Here is an 18,978-nt window from a genome sequence, read left to right as displayed (position 1 = left end):
TACATTGTGATTACTTTCCTCATACATATATTCATACTACCACTCATGATTACTTAAAACAGACAGCTAAAAATAGAAATATTAAGCAGACACATTTTAAGTTTTAAAAATATGCTCACTGCTAAATGTGCCATAAAGTTTCTTCCTACTTACATTCTACCAGAAGCACATGTTCTAACCAATGACGGGTTTGATTAGTAGGGGGGAAAAACGGTATGCTAACTCTCCTTCTAGCTAGAATTTAAATCTTTTCTATCATTTTCTAGTTTCACAAAGTTATATGTAACTATATATCTGAAAGCATAACATTCAAGTGATTGCAGGCACAATGCTCCAACAACAGAATATTGTCTAGCATCAAATCATAAAATTGCTCACATTTGTCATCTGTTATAGGGTGATCCCAGCTCCATGTCAAGACATGGTGTAGGAGTGTGCTTGACTACCTACTGAAAGGTACATTCCAACATCTTTTAAACTTTTAGTCATTAAGTTGGAACATGTTACATGATTAAAATACTAGGTTTAAAAAGATAAAGAACTCACACCTATAAAAATGTCCAGAAATATGCAAAACGCCCAAGTTCTAAACTTCTGTGAAGTTATTATATCATTTTAATTATTTAAAAAGCATAAGATATTTGTGATAGAATGTATTGTCATAGTGTGGTGATAGACAGCTATTTGTACTTGTCAAAACCCATGAAACTATACAAGTCAAAGAGTAAATGCTACTTCATGCAAATTTTAAAACACCAAGATACAGGAGAAATCTAAAATAAAAAATAAACTATCAAAAATAAGATTGCATTATCATGGAACTAAGTGGTCCACTAAGAACAACACAATCAGCTGAGGTCAGACAGGGGGTTGGCACATGCCTTTAGTCCCAGCACTCAGGAGGTAGAGTCAGGAGGATCTCTGTGAGGTCAAGGCCAGCCTGGTCTACAGAGTGAGTTCCAGGACAGCCAGGGCTACCCAGAGAAACCCTGTCTGGAAAAACAAAACAAAAAGCAATCAAAGCACAGAACATGGTAGTTCTGCTGAACCTTGTAAGGCTAAAGGTAAAAACATTGTACTGTGTGTTTCTCTTGGCAGTGTATATTTTAGACATTCTGGAATTATTTTCCTGTATATACCAGGACAGAACAAATAAGGAAACATTTCCCAGAAAATGAGTCAGTGCTCACTGTTAAAGAACAAGCAGGAACCAATACCAGGATGAACCTGGTGGTGTGAAAAGACAGAGATACCGGTCTCCACTTCTGTTTTTCAACCATGTACAGATACAGAAATAAATCTTGGTCTTGCACACATGGGTGTATACATGCAGGTACTGCTGTCTTTTGTGAGGTTCTGAAGGTAACGGCACCCTCATAGCACATTGAGACCACAGGTATAGGTATCTAATACCATTCTGAAACACAGAGAGGAGGGCAGCAAGTAACAAGTGACAGAAGGAAATGAGGAGCCTTTTGAGAAGTAGTTGAGGCCAGGACAGGAGCAGGCAAAACACAGGAATACAGAACATAAGGACAACAACGCAAAACTTTCCCGTAGTCAAAGTGAGAGCAAGCTGATATGTAAAGTACATAGTAACAGTAAAATAATGCGGTTTGGATTGGTTTTTGGTTTTTCCAAGACAGGGTTCCTCTTTGTAGCCCTGGTTAGCCTGGGGCTACAAACCAGGTTGGCCTTGAACTTAGATATCTGCCTGCCTCTGCCTCTCAAGTGCTGGGATTAAAGGCATGGGCCACCAATGCCTGGCAATCATAGTTTATATTGATACAAATAATTGAATACAGACAAAGAAATGGGAAGAATGGATAGCTCCTCCATAGAGAAGAATTCCGATAAAAGAAGAAAGGAAATGGAAGGTTGCCACAGTGTCAAAGTATCAGTACTTGGAGAATTATTGGAGTAATAATTGCTGTGGAGAATCCCCCCAAATACCAAGTTTAACTAAGTAATCAAGGCTGACCCCACAAGCAGGAGGTCCCATCTGGACGTGCCGCGGTGACCATAAACTGAAAAGGGTACTTATACCTTGTGGCATTCTTAGCAAAAGTGCCAAACCAGCTAATCACAACAAACTACGGACAAAATCCTACTTGAAAGGCACTACCAACATTCTTGACCCTTCGAAAGCATAAAAGTCACAAGAGTGTCACAGAGACTGGAAAGGGTGGTGGTGCCATGTGGATAACGGGAGGTTGGGTTAGACCCCACTGTAGAGGAGAGACGCCAGTTACCCTAACATCAATGTTTTCAAAGACTCTACGTATGGTATGTACAATGCTAAAACAAGTGAGCTCTCCATCTCTCTCTGGTTTTTCGAGGCAGGGTTTCTCTGTATAGGGCGGGCTGGCCTTGAACTCAAGAGATTTGCCTGCCTCTGCCTCCCTGAATGCTGGGATTAAAGTTGTGAGCCGTCACCACCCAGCTACTTGTGCAATTTTTCAATAATCGTAAATTACTCCGGAGTTTTTGTTTGTGGTTTTTGTATTTGTGCATGAATTAAGAATTGCTATTTTATGGACGAAAGAACGTTTAGAAGCCGGGACTGCAATCATTTTCCAGACACATTCATTTTGCCGTGAGAGGTACTAAGTGCTTCACAAACTTGATCTCTTAGTACTTGCAACTGAGATGAGATGAGGACCACGAAACTCGGTTCCCGAAGAAGAAAAAGTACCCAAAGGTGGAGCAAATTACTCAAGAGTTATTTATAAGCGAAAGAGCCCCTTTCCTAGAAAATGTCCCAAACAGCTGACACCATCATCTCTCAAAGAAATGCACCCTCTGGGGCATGTGGGCTGTGGACGGGGTTTGAGGGCAGGCTCGGGCACCACAACTGCGGCCTCTCCGCGTCCTGCTGGGGCACCGGCGTCGCGTCGTCCCTGTCAGAGTCACCAGGGCACTCGCGGGCCACACCGACGACCCCAGCGGTGCGGCCAGGGCCTGAGTATCTCCCCCTCTCCCAGCGATCCCGCAGGCCACGACGCCGCGGGACCTCAGCCTCCCCGCGCCCGCTGGGACAACTCCAAAACTGAAACCAAGAGGCTTGGCCACTTCTGGACGTGGCCCCGGCGCTCGCACCGACCCGAAGCTGGACTTGCTGCCCGGCGCCTCTACCGTGCGCCCACAGCCCGGCCCGCCGCACCACATCGCAGCCCAGGCCCCGAGGCGGCGGCCAGGGAGCCCCTTACCTCCCGCCTAGGCGCTCGAGGCCGTCGACACACACTGCGCAGGCGCGGGCGGGGCGGGGCGTCTCTAGGGGGTGGGGCGTCTCCAAGGGTCGGGGTCGATGGTCCCGCCCCCATCGTCCCAGTGGGCGGGCAGGTAGGCTGTAATGTAGGTCGTCTTGTGTACTGTGTCCGAAACAAGTTGCGTTTGGATAACCGTCTGCTTGTTGCAGTTTCTTGTGTTGCTTGAATTTTGTTGACGAGGACGACCACGAGTCTCTAGCTCGTTAGGTGTGTGGAAACTGGAGCTCAGAAAGGCGTGCCATTCTCCCCCACCACGCCTTCTAAAGCCCCTGATCGGCAGCCTAGGGGACGTCTTAACGGCCATAGGCACAAATGCAAGCAGAGACGAACTATGATTTTGTCCGGAGTCTGCTGGAGTGGTGTCTGTCCTTACTAAAATGATAGTTGGGCCCTTTGAGGCTCAGCACGAAGTGACTCACTCCAGTCGAGCCCGTTTGTGACAGAGCTGTACTCCCGGCTGGTTTTCCTAATGTCCTTCTCAAGACATTCCAGTTGGACCAGCTGCTGCAAGAGCAAGCTTTGAAGTGTGGACAGGTCGTTGGTCCTCCTTCCTGAATAGCCTGACCTCGAGACCTAGCCAACTAAAATATTCATATACATAGGAATATTCAGGTCATGAATGAACCCTCTGATGGTCTAGTTTTCAACAGTCTTCAGGATGTTCGTGTCAACTCTAAGGAAAATCAGTTCTCAAGATCTGCAGGTGGAACGGAAGCAGAAGTGGAAAGCTTTGGTCGGCAGATTAAGGGCCTAAGAAAGTCTTGAAAGGCAATTTCTAAAATAAAGTACACTATTTATTAAGCAATTTGAATTGTCTTTGGGGTATGCTGGTGTTTATGTACCCTCGGTTCACAGAACGTATCAAATTTTCATCGAAAGGATTTTTTTTTTCCACGCCGAGAGTCAGTTAAACAAGAGAAATAGGGAGAAGATTAATTGGGAAAATGCCTGCTGCCCCAGATTGAAGACCTGAGTTCGGACACCCACATATAAAGCCAAGCTCTGTGGCATATTTGGTAGTGGTAACACTGCCTAGACGGACAAAAGGATCCAGGAGCTAGCCGACCAGCTGGTCTTACTGAACTGGTGAGCTCTAGGCCACACACACACACACACACACACACACACACACACACATCAAGACTCAGTTAAACAAGACCTTTTGAATTGAGGATAATTGGTGTTAACATCCGGAAAGGAGGCCTGGCATGCGATAGATAGGGAACTCTGGCACTCCAGGATTGACTTTGGACTTCTAGGTGGTTATATGATGTTTGCTGTAACTTAGGTGTGCCAGGTAGAAAGAGAAAGCTATGTAATGTAACAGTTTGGCTGGCTAGACTTACAGTCGTTCAGTGTTTAGATGTAAGGAGTGTGAACGATTTCTGTGCTCTTGCCTTAAGCCATGCAGGTATTAGGGTTCGGTCTGCTGCTGGGAGATATCCAGGAGGTCCAGGCAAAACAAAACAGTAAGTAGTATACATTTGGGAAAGAAACCAAAGCAAAATTCCACCAGGAAACTCCCACAACACTTTTATCAAAGTAACTGGATAAAAAAATCAAGTCACAATAATCAGTAGCCTTCCTATATACAAATGACAAATAAACTAAAAAAGAAATCAGGGAAACAACACCTTTCAAAATGGCTCCAAATTATATCAAATGTCTTGAGGTAATTCTAACCAAGAAAGTTAAAGACTCATATGATGAAAACCTCAAGTCATTGAAGAAAGATGGAAAGATCTCCAATGCTCATAGATTGGTAGGATTAACATAGGAAAAAAAAAGGCCATCCTATCAAAAGCAATATACAGATTCAATGCAATGCCCCTCAAAATTCCAACACAATATTCATAGATCTTGAAAGGATAATTGTCATTTTTTATATGGAAACATAAAAAAAACTGGATAGCTAAAACAATCCTGAATGGAAGAAAAACTGTGAGGTTTCACCATCTCCTATTTCAATTTGTACTACAGAGCTATAATAATAAAACCAGCACAGTAATGGTGCAAAAACAGAGAAGTTGATCAATGGAATTGAATTGAATTGAGCTGACACAAACACAAATCCATGTACCTATGGATACTTGATGTTTGATAAAGAAACCAAGAACACACACTGGAAAAAAAGAAAGAAAGAAGACAGCATCTTCAACAAATGATGCTGGTCAAACTGAGTGTGTGCATGAGGAAGAATCTAGATAGATCCATACCTAACACTCTGCACAAAACTCAACTCCAAATAGATCAAACATCTCAACGTAAGGACAGATATACTGAATCTGACAGAATACAAAGTGGGGAAAAGTCTTCAGCTCATTGGCACAGGAAAGTTATTCTGAACAGAATATATTAGCATAGTATAAGATCAATAATCAATGGGACACCATGAAACTGAGAAGCTACAGAAATGGCAGCAGCCTACAGAAAGAGAAAATAATTTGTATTAACTACGCATCTAACAAGGGGATAATATAGATCCATAATATATAAAAAACTCAAAAATATTAAATCTTTAAAAAAAACAACCTGATTTAAAAATAGGATATAAATCTAAACAGAAAATGTTAACCAAGTTACAAATTATAGAACTATAGAGGTTAGTTTTAAAGTAAGGGACTAGAGAGTACAGATAGATGTTTTTTAGGAAAGAGAAATAGAATAAATAATTATGGATGGTTAAGGGGGTTGTAATGGAGGATCAAGTCAGGAGGGGAAGGAAAGATGGGGATAAGGCAAGAAAGATGGGAAGAGACAGCTAAAATTAAGGACCATTTGAGGAGTAGTATGAAAACCTAACAGAGCAGAAACTTCCTAAATCATATACATATACATATATGATGCCAATCTAAATGAAATCTCTGAATAGCAGAGTCCCGACTGACCATCTCTTGTCACCAAATGATGCTTCCAGTACTGCTTTTGGGTTATATCTGAGTTGTTGGCCAAAGGGGCCAAAGAGGATGGAGGTCACCAAGAAAACAAGACTCTAAATCAACTGAGCAAAGTTTGTATGAGCTCATAGACTTAATTTGTACAGTCACTTCTAGAAAGGACTGTTTTACAGATGACTTTCCCTCCTCCAGTCTTTGCTACAACATCGAAGGGAAAGCTATGATATAGAAGTATCTTTTGGGGCTGGGCTCTCAAGCTCTGTTGATCTGTGTTGGGTCTAGTTGTGGTTTTCTCTAATAGTCTCCATTTGCTACAAAGAAGAGATAAACTTTGATGAGGATGATCACGTACAGGATAAGAGTTAGAATCGTGCTGATCTAGCCACGTGGGTAGGAGCAGAGTCTCTTCTAAGCTACACGACCTCACCAGCCCCAGCTAGGTGTCTAGGTCTCTAGTACCAGGAATGGTTTCCCTTCTCCTGCCTGAAGTCCAATCAAGCAGCTACTGGTTACCACCAGCCTACGAAAGCCACCCCCCGCACCTATCTGGACATCTTGCCATGCTGGCTGTTGTGGTTCAGAGTGTCACAGCTGAGTAGAGCTGGTAGAAGTTTCTTGGACCACCCCAACTGACCATTATAAAGAAGTTTTTCTCATGCCTGGTACTGGGGAGTTTTGTTACTCTATGTTTTCTGTGGGGAGCATGGTCAGCCATAGTGGCATAACTGTGTGTGTGTTGTTGTTGTTGTGGTGGTGGTGGTGGTGGTGGTGGTGGTGGTGTATAATTTTAGGTAAATAAAAACTAGTAAGATTCTTCAGCTGGGCTCAGTTGCACACGCCTGTAATCCCAGCACTCTGGGAGGCAGAAGCAGGAAGATGTCTGTGAGTTTGAGGCCAGCCTGGTCTACAAAGTGAATCCAGAATAGCCAAGCCTACACAGAGAAACCCTGCCTCAAAAAAATTTTTTTTCTTAAGACTTTATTAAACAACCTTGGTGTTATTTGTGTCTCTTTTCTATTGACTCCTCTCCTCTTCCCTAGTTGGGGCACTCCTCCCCATTTTTCCATTTCCAGCTTCATATCACTTGTATCATGATACTCCTGTCTACAACCCCTCTTCATTCCTTTACACTTCCTAGTTTCTGTGGTGGTAATTGTATGCTATGTACTCACATTTAAAGATCTGAAGCTGGAAACCACAAATGAGGGAGTGCATGTGGCATTTGTCTTTTTGGGTCTGGGTTGCCTCACTCTATGTAATTGGTCATAGTGACTTTTCTTCTGCTGGAACAAAACACCACGACCAAGGCAACTTATTAAAAAAAAAAAAAGCATCTAAATAGAGGCTTGCTTACACAATCAGAGGGTTAGTCCATGCAGTGGTTTAAATAAGAATGGCCCCCATAGGCTCGTATATTTGAATGCTTAGTCGTCAGGGAGTGGCACTATCTAAAAGGATTAGGAGACAGGGCTGGTGGTTTCTGCTGCCTAGGGATCCCGATGTAGAACTCTCAGCTGCCATGTCTGCTTGTGTGCCTCCACGCTCCACACCATGAGGATACTTGTTGCGCTCCTTTTTTAAACTCTGTTTTATTGGGATTCTTTAAAGCCTCTCCCTCCTAACCCCACAAACCTAGGCAGGAGAGAGACAGTTAATGAGGAGCAGAGCACAGACCCTTTTACTTCTCCCGGATGTTTAAGGTTGGTGGGTTCTTTTGGGGCTCTATACCAATTTTTGGTCAACAGCAAAAACAGCAAGCAGTCTCCTCTGAGCTGCTGCGCTGAAATGTTTCTCTCCATCTGTCTCCAAGCCACCACACCATCTGTCTCTGGTCTCTCCAAACTGCCACTCACCACACAGCACTCTTTCTCTTTCTGGGCCTCTCATAGGTATACCCTAGACCATGCCCCTCTGGGCATCATGAGGGAGGCTGTTTCCAGTTGGCAAAGACCACACCCCACTAGAGGCAGTTATCAGCTCTGGACACACTAAAGTCCAAACTAAAATCCCACACTTAGGATTAAAACAAAAACATATTTATATGACATAACTGAGCTTTTAAAGAAACCAAGACTTCCATTACAGATGCTAGACTAAACCTATGAAACTGTAAGCAGGCCCCAAGAAAATGCTTTTTTTAAAAAATAATAATAATAATAATAAGAGTTGCCATGGTCACAGTGTCTCTTCACAGCAATAGAACACTGACTAAAACAGTCCATGACCATCACTGAGGGGAGCATGACAGCAAGCAGGTGACATTGGCGCAGTAGCTGAGAGCTTTCATATTAAACCAGCAACCATGAGGCACAGAGAGAGACGGAGGGGAGCTAACAGGGAATGGCAGAACTCAAATATGGAGTTTTAAAGCATTCAAAATCATTCAAATTATTCAAATCCTTCCCAAATAGTTCTACCAACTGCAGAAAAGCATTTTAATACATGAGCCCATGAAGGCCACTCTCATTCTAACCAGCACACAATCTTTTCCATGATCTCCCTTTTCCTTATAGCTAAAAAGTATCCCATTGTGAGTGTGTGTCACATTCTCATTATCCGCTCATCTATGGAAGGACCTTCAGATAAAAATCTTTAATTAATTATTTTTTGAGATAGTGTCTCACTCTCTATCCCTGCCTAGCCCACAATTTGACATGTAGTCTTACAGAGATCTTCCTGTTTTCTGCCTCCCAAATGCTGGACTAACGACATGTGCCAACATGCATGGCACACCATCTTTTTCAAAATCCCAATCGATTTGTAACTATTACTCCTATTTGAATGTTATTTCCGTTCACTTCCTCTATTTCTTCTTAAGAAATTACTCTTCACTTGGGAGGCAGAGGCGTATCACAGTGTGTTCATGGCCAGCTTGTTCTACATACTGAGTTCCAGGCCAGCCTGGAATGAGAATGAGAGGCTACAGAATGAGAAAGAGAGAAAGAAGAGAAAAAGAAAGAAGGAAAGAAAGAAAGAATCAGAGAAAGAATAAACAAAAAGAAGAAGAACTGGGTTCTCCCCAGAAAGCTTTTAAACCCAGGTAAAACGCACCTAATATGCTAATATAGCACTCTGCTCTAGCCCTTCAATAGTGTCTTATCACAATCAGATTTTCATGGAAGACAGACAAGGAGGTGAGATATTCCACTGAGTTTCTTGAAGAGAGATCTGTATTATTCACAGAGAACCTAGCACAGTCCCTATAACATACTTGGAAAATAATATACATTCACTACAGGGATTAAGAAACAATTTTCTTTACACAATGGAATACTACTCAGCAATTAAAAACAAGGAAATCATGAATTTTGTAGGCAAATGGTGGGATCTAGAAAAAATCATCCTGAGTGAGGTATCCCAAAAGCAGAAAGACACACATGGTATATCCTCACTTATGCAGACCTATAAGATAGTATAAACATACTAAAATATGTACACCTAAACAAGATAAGCAAGAAAGAGGTCCAGGGGTAAGATGATCAATCCTCATCTAGAAAGACAAAGGAAATGGACATTGGAAATAGGGTAAAACAAGTAACAGCCTACCACAGAAGGCACCTGAAAGACTCTACCTAGCAGTGTATCAAAGCAGATGCTGAGACCCATAACCAAACCTTCGGCAGAGTGTAGGGAATCATATGAAAGAAGGAGGAATTAGTATATCCTAGGGGGGGACAGGGAACCCCACAAGGACCAAATATATCTGAGTACAGGGGTCTTCTATGAGAATGTTTACCCAACCAAGGACCATGCATGGATATACCCTACAGACATAGCCCATGGTAGCTCAGTAAACAAGTGGGTTCCCTAGTAGGGGGAAAGGAATTGTTTCTGACATGAACTCATGAGCTTCCCTCCCCTCTGAGAGAGGAGCAGCCTTGCTAGGCCAGAGATAAGGACATTGCAACCATCCTGAAGATACCTGATAAGCTAGGGGCAGACAGAAGGAGAGGAGGACACCCCCTCTCAGTGGACTCAGAAGGGGGCAGGGAGGAGATGAGGGAGGGAGGGAAAAAGGGAGAGGGCTACAGCTGGGATACAAGTGAATATATAAAATTATTTAAAAATAAATATTTTAAAAAATCTATTATTAAACAGTTAAGAGAGAAAAAAAACAATTTTCAGGTCTCTTAGAACAAGTGTGTGGAAGTCATGCGGTCAACTTTGAATTTGCCACAGTAACTTGTGTCAAATTGGCTATCTTTCCAGACCACTCCTTCCCTGGGAAGTTGCTCTGCTCCTCCAGATCTAAATGTCAAAGCTTCTGAGCTTCTGGTGACCATTTGAAGTGACCATGAACTTGGGCACTTGATATTTTGGTGAAGAATGTGAATGCTTCTTGCCCTTGTCTGAAAAGCCTGCCTAAGGTTCAAGGGAAGAAAGTTAGATTAATTAAATTGACAAAGGAATTCTCTAAATGGTGTAGCATAGACTCTGTCCTGTGGTTCACTCTTAGGAAGAGTGTTTTGATCAAACACAGCAGGCTGAGAAAGGAAAAATACAAAATGTATAGTTTAAGGGCTAAAGGGTTACCAGGCAGTGGAATGGGGCTAAATCCTGTGTTTAAGGAGATAAACTGATTAAAGGTATTAAATGAAATTAAGGAAGTGGTGACCTTGGCAAGATCCCACTCTAAGCTTCCATCTTGTGAAACACATGTTTCTCAAGGGATACTGCCATCTATTCTGAATTTACAATGCACATGTACAAGGGATAGTTATATTATGTTAGGTGTTATTGTGACCTGGTTATTGCTTTTGTTTGGACATAAGGATATATGATTGTATATCAAGTTGACAAGCAATGCATTACGATGGCAATTCTTTGTTGTCAGTGTGACTATATCTGGAATAAACTAAAATCCAGAAAATGGAGGGCATGTCTGTGATCCAGATCTAGAGGCTGGAAGACAGAGACTTTTGATCCAGATCTTGAGCTGGGATAACACACCATTTTTTTTCCCTAGATCAACAGATACACATTTAATTCTAGCACCCAGGAGACAGAGATATGCAGATCTCTAAGTTCAAGGTCAGCCTGGTTTACAGAGCAAGTTCCATGACCGCCAAGCTTAGGCAGTGAACGAAACCACTGAAAACAGAAAGCTGGTGAAGATGAGACTGAACAAGGGGCCATGCCCCAGCCGCAGCAAGCAGCAGAGCTTGGCAATTTCTGCCATGTGTTTCTGGCTTTCGAGTCAAGAACATAAGAAAAGGATTATGGAATCTCCCTCCAAGACTAAGGAAAGTTGCCGAGGCCAGATGTGTGGCAGTCTCTGTGTAAAAACCTAGATAGGCCATTGTGCAAAGCTATGAAAGTGAACCCTGGATTGCCTTGGAGACGCCAAGATGGTAGAGATGTCAGAGCCATGAGATACCTGTCAAGGAAAGCTACCAACAGTGAGTGGAAACAGCCCAAGAGAGAGAAGTGTGTTGCAGTCAACAAAGATAAAAGAAGTTGGAGATCTGAAGAGTACTTTAACATCAGATATAGAGCTGCAGAATTTGGAGCTTGCCCGGCTGGTGTTCAGTCTTGCTTTGGCCCAGTATTTCCTCACCTTGCTCCCTTCCTTGTTGTTTTGAAACTGTAATATATATCATGTACCATGATATGGTGGAAGCATGTGATCGGGCTTTTTCATTTTTATAGGGGATTATAGTTAAGAGATTGCATGAATTTCAGAAGAGACTTTTTAACTCCGAACTTTTAAATATTGTTGAGATTGTGATAAACTATGGTGGACCTTTGAAGTTGGACTAAATGCATCTTGCATTATGTTATAGATATATAAACCTATGGGGCCCAGGGAGTAGAATGTGGTGGTTTGAATAGGAATGGCCGCATAGGGATTTGAATGCTTGGCCTATAGGGAGTGGCACTATTAGGAGGCGTGGCCTTGTTCGAGTGGGTGTGGCCTTGTTAGAGAAAGCTTGTCCTTGTGGAGCTGGACTTTGAGGTCTCCTATGCTCAAGTTCCACCCAGTGTGGTACACAGTCTCCTCCTGGCTGGCTGCGGATCAAGCTGTATCCTCCGGTACCTTGTTTGCCTGCCTGCTACCATGTTCCCTGCCATGAAGATAATGGACTAAGCCACTGAGACTGTAAGCCAGCCCTAATTAAATGTTGTCCTGTATAAGAGTTACTTTGGTCATGGTGTCTCTTCACAGCAATAAAACCCTAAGTAAGATAAATTGGTACCAGCATAGTTGGGTATTGCTGTGAAAGGCCTGACCATGTTTTGGGGAATATTGCGGAAGGACCCTGAAACTCTTGGCTAGGAAAGCCATTGAGTGTTGAGACCTCAGTGGGATGTAGAGAGCAATGCAGAAGATGTAGGCCTGGCTTGTGACATTTCAGAAGGAGATTAAGGACTCTATCAGGACTGGAGCTGTTTTGATTTAAGATTCTGTTTTGATTAGCAGGGGGCTGAACAATCAGCTGTGATTAACAATGTATCAGAACTACTAAAGTGAAACTTTTACATTATTGGGACAATTGATGCTGGTTAGCTGGAGGCAAGAAATTAGTGGTGATTAAGAAGATACTAGCACTCTGGGCCACAGTCTGCCTGCCTTCCAGAGGAGGCCTGCTAGCCCCCAAGAACATCCAGGGCTCTCTGCCTGCCTTTCTGAAGAGGTCTCGCCCCAGAAACGTCCAAGTTAGTTCCCTCTCCCAAATCCCCTGCCTGCTAGGAGAGGCACTCTGGAGGCACAGGCTGGAGTGCTAAGTTTCATGCTGGCCCCTGAGCTTCAAGCTCCCAACCACAGGCTCTGCCTGTCTTCCCCAGGAGGCCAACTGGCCCCACAAACATCCAGAGTTCTATCTGTCTTCTCCAGAAAGACTGCCAGCCCCAGAAACATAGAGGTGAGACCTCTCCTTGCCAATCTCCTGCCTGCAAAATCTTCCTGAAACACACCCAACAGCAGTAAACTAGACCTACTCCCTTGTGCTCCATTTTCTGACCCACAACTCTGCCCCCATCCCAGGTGGCCAGCTGGTGACAGGGACAACCAAATGGCTAAAGCCCAGTGTAAGAACACAATCAACAGGGGCCAGGGCAATATGGCTCCATCTGAGCCTTAACACAGCTGAAGCACCAGAAGATGACCTTAAACACAATCTTCTGAAGATTGTAGAGGCCTTTACAGAGGAATAAATCCCTTAAAGAAATACAGAAATATAAAATCAAACAGGTAGAGGAAATGAATAAAACTGTTTAAGACCTGAAAATGGAAATAAAAACAATAAAGAAAACACAAACTGAGGGAATCCTGAAGATGGAAAACCTAGGAAAGAGAACAGGAACTACAGATGCAAGCATCACTAACAGAATATAAGAGATGGAGGATAGAGACTCAGATGTAGAAGATACAGCTGAAGAAATCAATACATCACTCAAAGAAGATGTTAAATCTAAAAAGTTTGACACAAAACATCCAAGAAATTTTGGACACTATGCAAAGACCAAACCTAAGGATAATAGTAATAGAAGAAGATTCCCAGCTCCAAGGCCCAGAAAATATTTTCAACAAAGTCAAAGAAGACAATTTCCCCAATATACCAACACACACACACACACACACACACACACACACACACACACACGAAGCTTACAGAATGCCAAACAAATTGGACCTCAAAAGAAAATCCTCCTGCCACATAATAAGTTAAATACTAAATGTACAGATCAAAGAAAAATTATTAAAAACTGCAAGGGAAAAGGCCAATAATATAAAGGCAGACCTATCAGAATTACACTTGACTTCCCAACATAGACTCTAAAAGCCAGAATGGCCTGGGAAGATTTCTTGCAGACACTAAGAGACCACAGATGACATCCCAGACTACTATACTCAGCAAAACTTTCAATCACCATATATGGAGAAAACAAGATATTCCAAGACAAACCCAAATTTAAACAATATTTATTGACAAATTCAGCCCTATAGAAGATACTAGAAGGAAAACTCCATCACAAGGATGCTAACTACACCCAAGAAAACACAATAAGTAAACAATCCCACACCAGCAAAAATAAAAGGAAAGACACGCACACACTACCACCACCAACAGCAATATAACAAGAATTAGCAATCATTCGTCATCAATATAGCTCAACATCAATGGACTTACTTTCCCAATAAAAAGACACAAGCTAATAAATAGATGCAAAAACAGGATCTATAATTCTGCTGCATATAAGAAACATACCTCAGAGACAAGGATAGATATTACCTCATAGTAAAGGACCCCCCCCCAAAAAAAAGGTTTTCTAAGCAAACAGACCCAAGAAACAAGCCAGAGTAGCCGTTCTAATATCTAATAAAATAGACTTTCAACAAAAATTAATCTAAAGTGATGGGGAAGGACACTTCATACTCATCAAAGGACAAATCCGCCAACATGGCATCATAATTCTGACTATATTCATGCTCCAAATGCGAAAGCACCCACATTAGTAAAACACACATTGCTAAACCTTAAATCACACATTGAACAACCCCATACATCAATAGTGGGAGACTTTAACACCCTATTCTCATCAATGGACAGGTCATCAAGACAGAAACTGAACAGAGAAATAATAAAACTAACAAATGTTATGAATCAAATGGACTTAATTGATATCTACAGAACATTTCGCCAAAACACAAAAGAGTATACATTCTCATCACCTCATGGAATCTTCTCCAAAGCTGACCATATACCGGGTCACAAAGTAAGCCTCAACAGATACAAGAAAGCTGTAATAATCCCATGTATCTTATCATACAACCATGGATTAATGCTGGACTCCAACAACAACAGAAACAACAGAAAGCCTACTCATAGAACTCATAGAAACTGAACAGCTCTCTTTTAAATTAAGTAAAAATTAATCACTTTAGATTAATTTTTGTTGAAAGTCTATTTTATTAGATATTAGAACGGCTACTCTGGCTTGTTTCTTGGGTCTGTTTGCTTAGAAAACCTTTTTTTTTGGGGGGGGTCCTTTACTATGAGGTAATATCTATCCTTGTCTCTGAGGTATGTTTCTTATATGCAGCAGAATTATAGATCCTGTTTTTGCATCTATTCGTTAGCTTGTGTCTTTTTATTGGGAAAGTAAGTCCATTGATGTTGAGCTATATTGATGACGAATGATTGCTAATTCCTGTTATATTGCTGTTGGTGGTGGTAGTGTGTGCATGTCTTTCCTTTTATTTTTGCTAATGACCAACTATGTCAAAGAAGAAATAAAGAAAGGAATTAAAGGCTTTCTAGAATCCAGTGAAATTTCAGGCACAATATACCCAAACTTATAAGACACACAACACAAGCAGTGTTAAAAGGAAAGTTCATAGTACTATGTGCCTTTGTAAAGAAACTGGAGCTCCTCATACTAGCAACTTAACAGTGTACTTGACACCCAAGAGGAGTAGATAGCAGGAAATAATCAAACTCAGGGCTGAAATCAGCAAATTAGAAACAATGAGAACAACACAAAGAATCAATAAAACTAAGAGCTGGTTCTTTGAGAAAATTAACAAGATAAACCAACCCTTAGCCAAACTAACTAAAGGTAGAGAGAGAATATCTAAGTTAACAAAATCAGAAATGAAAAGGAGGACATAACAATAGACACTGAGAAAATTAAAAGAATCATTAGGTCTTCAAAAGCTTGTACTCCACAAAGTTGAAAAATCTAAATAAAATGGACAATTTTCCTGATAGATATCACTTACCAAAGTTAAATTGAGATCAGGTAAACAATTTAATAGTCCTCTAACCCCTAAGAAAAAAGAAGCAGTAATTAAAAGTCTCCCAGCCATAAAACCAGATGGTTTTAGCGTGAAAATTTACAAGACTTTCAAAGAAGTAACACCAATACTCCTCAAACTAGTCCACAAAATAAAACAGAAGAAACATTGCCAAACTCGTTCTATGAAGCCATGGTCACCCTGAAACCTAAACCACACAAAGACCCAACAAAAAGAATTTCAGGCCAATCTTCCTCATGAACATTGATGCAAAAATATTCAATAAAATGTTCAAAATTGAATCTAAGAACACATCAAAAACATCATCCACCATGATCAAGTAGGCTTCATCTCAGGGATGCAGGAATGGTTAAACATATGAAAATTCATCAATGTAATCCATCATACAAGCAAATTGAAAGAAAAAAACTGCATGATCATCTCATTAGATGCTGAAAAAGCCTTTGATAAAATCCAACGCCCCTTCATGTTAAAAGTTTTGGAGATATGAGGGATACAAGGCCCATATCTAAACAGGACAAAGGCAATATACAGAAAGCTAATAGCCAATTCTACTAAAATCAGGGACAAAACAAGGCTGCCCACTGTCTCCGTATCTATTCAATATGGTAATTGAAGTTCTAGCTAGAGCAATAAGCTAGAGGAGATCAAGGGGATACAAACTGGAAACAAAGAAGTCAAAGTATCACTATTCGCAGATGATATGATAGTATACATAAATGACCCCCAAAATTCTACCAAAGAACTCCTACAGCTGATAAATGTGTGCAGCAAAGTGGCTGGATACAAAATTAACTTTAAAAAAATCAGTAGCCCTCTTTAATACAAGCTATAAATGGGCTGAGAAAGAAATTAGAGAAACGGTACCTTCACAATGGCCACAGATAATATAAAGTACCTTGATGTAACTCTAACTAAGCAAGTCAAAGACCTGTATGACAAAAACTTCAAGTCTTTGAGGGAAGAAGTTGAAGAAGATATCAGAAGACAGAAAGATCATGCTCATGGATCTGTAGGATCAACATAGTAAAAATGGCCAACTCACCAAAAAGAATCTAGAGATTAAATTCAATTCCCATCAAATTCCAACACAACTCTTTATAGACCTTGAAAGAACAATATTCAATTTCATATGAAAAAACAAACAAACAAAAATAACCACTATAGCTTAAACAATCCTGTACAGTAAAAGAACTTCTGGAGGTATCACCATCCCTGATTTCAAGCTGTACTACAGAGCAATACTAATAAAAGCACATAGTATTGGCATGGTTGATCAATGTAACTGAATCAAAGACCCAGAAATAAACCTACACACCTATGAATACTCGATTTTTGACAAAGAAGCCAAAACCATACAATGGAAAAAAAGATAGTATATTCAAGAAATGTTGTGGGTCTAATGGGATGTCTTCATGTAGAAGAATGTAAATAGATCTATATTTATCACCCTGCACAAAACTCAAAGCTAAGTGGATTAAAGACTTCAACATAAAAGCAGATACACTAAATCTAAGAGAAAAGAAAGTGGGGGAACAGCCTGGAACTCACTGGCACAGGAGACAACTTCTTCAATAGAATACAAACAACTCAGGCACTAAGATCAACAATTAATAAATGGGACTTCATGAAACTGAAAAGCTTTTGTAAGGCAAAGGACACTATCAGTAGGACAGAACAGCAGCCTACAGAATGAGAAAAGTTCTTCACCAACCTTACATCCAACAGAGGGCTGATGTCCAAAATATATAAAGAACTCAAGAGATTAGACACCAGCAAATCAAATAATCTAATTAAAATGTGCCTGATGTGGTGATACATGCCTGTAATCCTAGTATTAGGGGAGGCAGAAACAGGCAGATCCATGTGAGTTTGAGGCCAGCCTGGTCTATAAAGCACATCCAGGACAGCCAAGGCTACACAGAGAAACAGTCTTGAAAAACAAACAAACAAACAAACAAACAAACAAAAATGGGGTACAGGGCTAAAAAGGGTATTTTCAACAGAGGAATCTCTAATGGCCAACAAACACTTAAAGAAATGTTCAACGTCCTTAGTCATCAGGGAAACACAAACCAAAATGACTCTGTGATTCCATCTTACACCCATCAGAATGGCTAAGATCAAAAATTCAAATGACAGCACGCGCGGGTGAGGAGGGACAGCACGGAGAACACTCCTCCACTGGTAGTGGTGCAAACTTGTACAACCACTTTGGAAGTCAATCTGGTGGCTTCTCAGAAAATTGGGAACAGCTCTACCTTAAGACCCAACCATACCACCCCAGGCATATATCCAAAAGATTCTCCACCATTTCGAAAGGACATTTGCTCAACTGTGTTCTGTTACAGGTTCCACTCACAAACGCTCAGACTCAACAGGTTTATTGAATGTGAAACAGAAACTGACTGGTCAGGGCCATAATCTGGACCTGGAAGCTAGACTATGATGCTGGTCTGCTCCTAAGGCAGGTTTTATTTTTAACAAAAACAAAAACAAAACAAAACAAACAAACAAAACTGTAACCAGGTAACAACCAGGTAACAAAACTGTAACCAGGTGTAGGAAACAAACTGCAACTAAGTAACAACGAGGTAACAAAAAGGCAACCAAGTAGCAGGTGTAGGAAGCAACATTACCGTCGTTTTGACTAGCTAGACAAAGCATTTCTAACTGACCTTTAACTTGACTGGTTCTGCAGTTGGGGGAATTCATTGAGTGTCCAGGTAACAAAGTATCAGATGTTAACAGAGGAGCCATAGTTATGCTAAGAACTAAAGGAGGTCTCAACAGAGGGGCTAGAGAGTTTAAGCAGGTTACAACATTCCCCCATTTGAGTTTTGCCCTAGAGTCAAATCACTGACTCTAAGCCATCTCTTGTACTTAGAGATTTATTGTGAAATGATTTATGAAGGGACAAGGGAAGAGACCTGTGGTACATATAAATCAAGTGTATCTAGGGGCTGTTAAAAGATTAGTCTCTTTTATCCCAAGGGGATTAAACAATTTTACCTAGGATCTAAAACAAATTTATTTTTCTGTAAGTCCCCCC

At 41.2% G+C, this 18,978-nt stretch overlaps 1 protein-coding gene across 3 annotated transcripts in view; it reads right to left on the bottom strand.

The window, feature by feature from the left end:
* Stx17 (syntaxin 17) overlaps positions 1-3,264 on the bottom strand; it is a 51,424-nt gene extending 48,160 nt beyond the window's left edge. For 2 of the 3 annotated variants that reach the window (XM_021652844.2, XM_021652845.2), the window contains exon 1: positions 3,210-3,264. The gene's annotated coding sequence lies outside the window, so the exon portion shown is untranslated. The other variant, XM_060379886.1, reaches the window with a different exon arrangement.
* Positions 3,265-18,978: the final 15,714 nt, after the last annotated feature.

Source organism: Meriones unguiculatus, chromosome 3, assembly GCF_030254825.1.
Source record: "Meriones unguiculatus strain TT.TT164.6M chromosome 3, Bangor_MerUng_6.1, whole genome shotgun sequence".
Taxonomy (NCBI): domain Eukaryota; kingdom Metazoa; phylum Chordata; class Mammalia; order Rodentia; family Muridae; genus Meriones; species Meriones unguiculatus.
The sequence above is the reverse complement of the archived record's forward strand: the minus strand, read 5'-3'. Positions and strand labels throughout refer to the sequence as shown.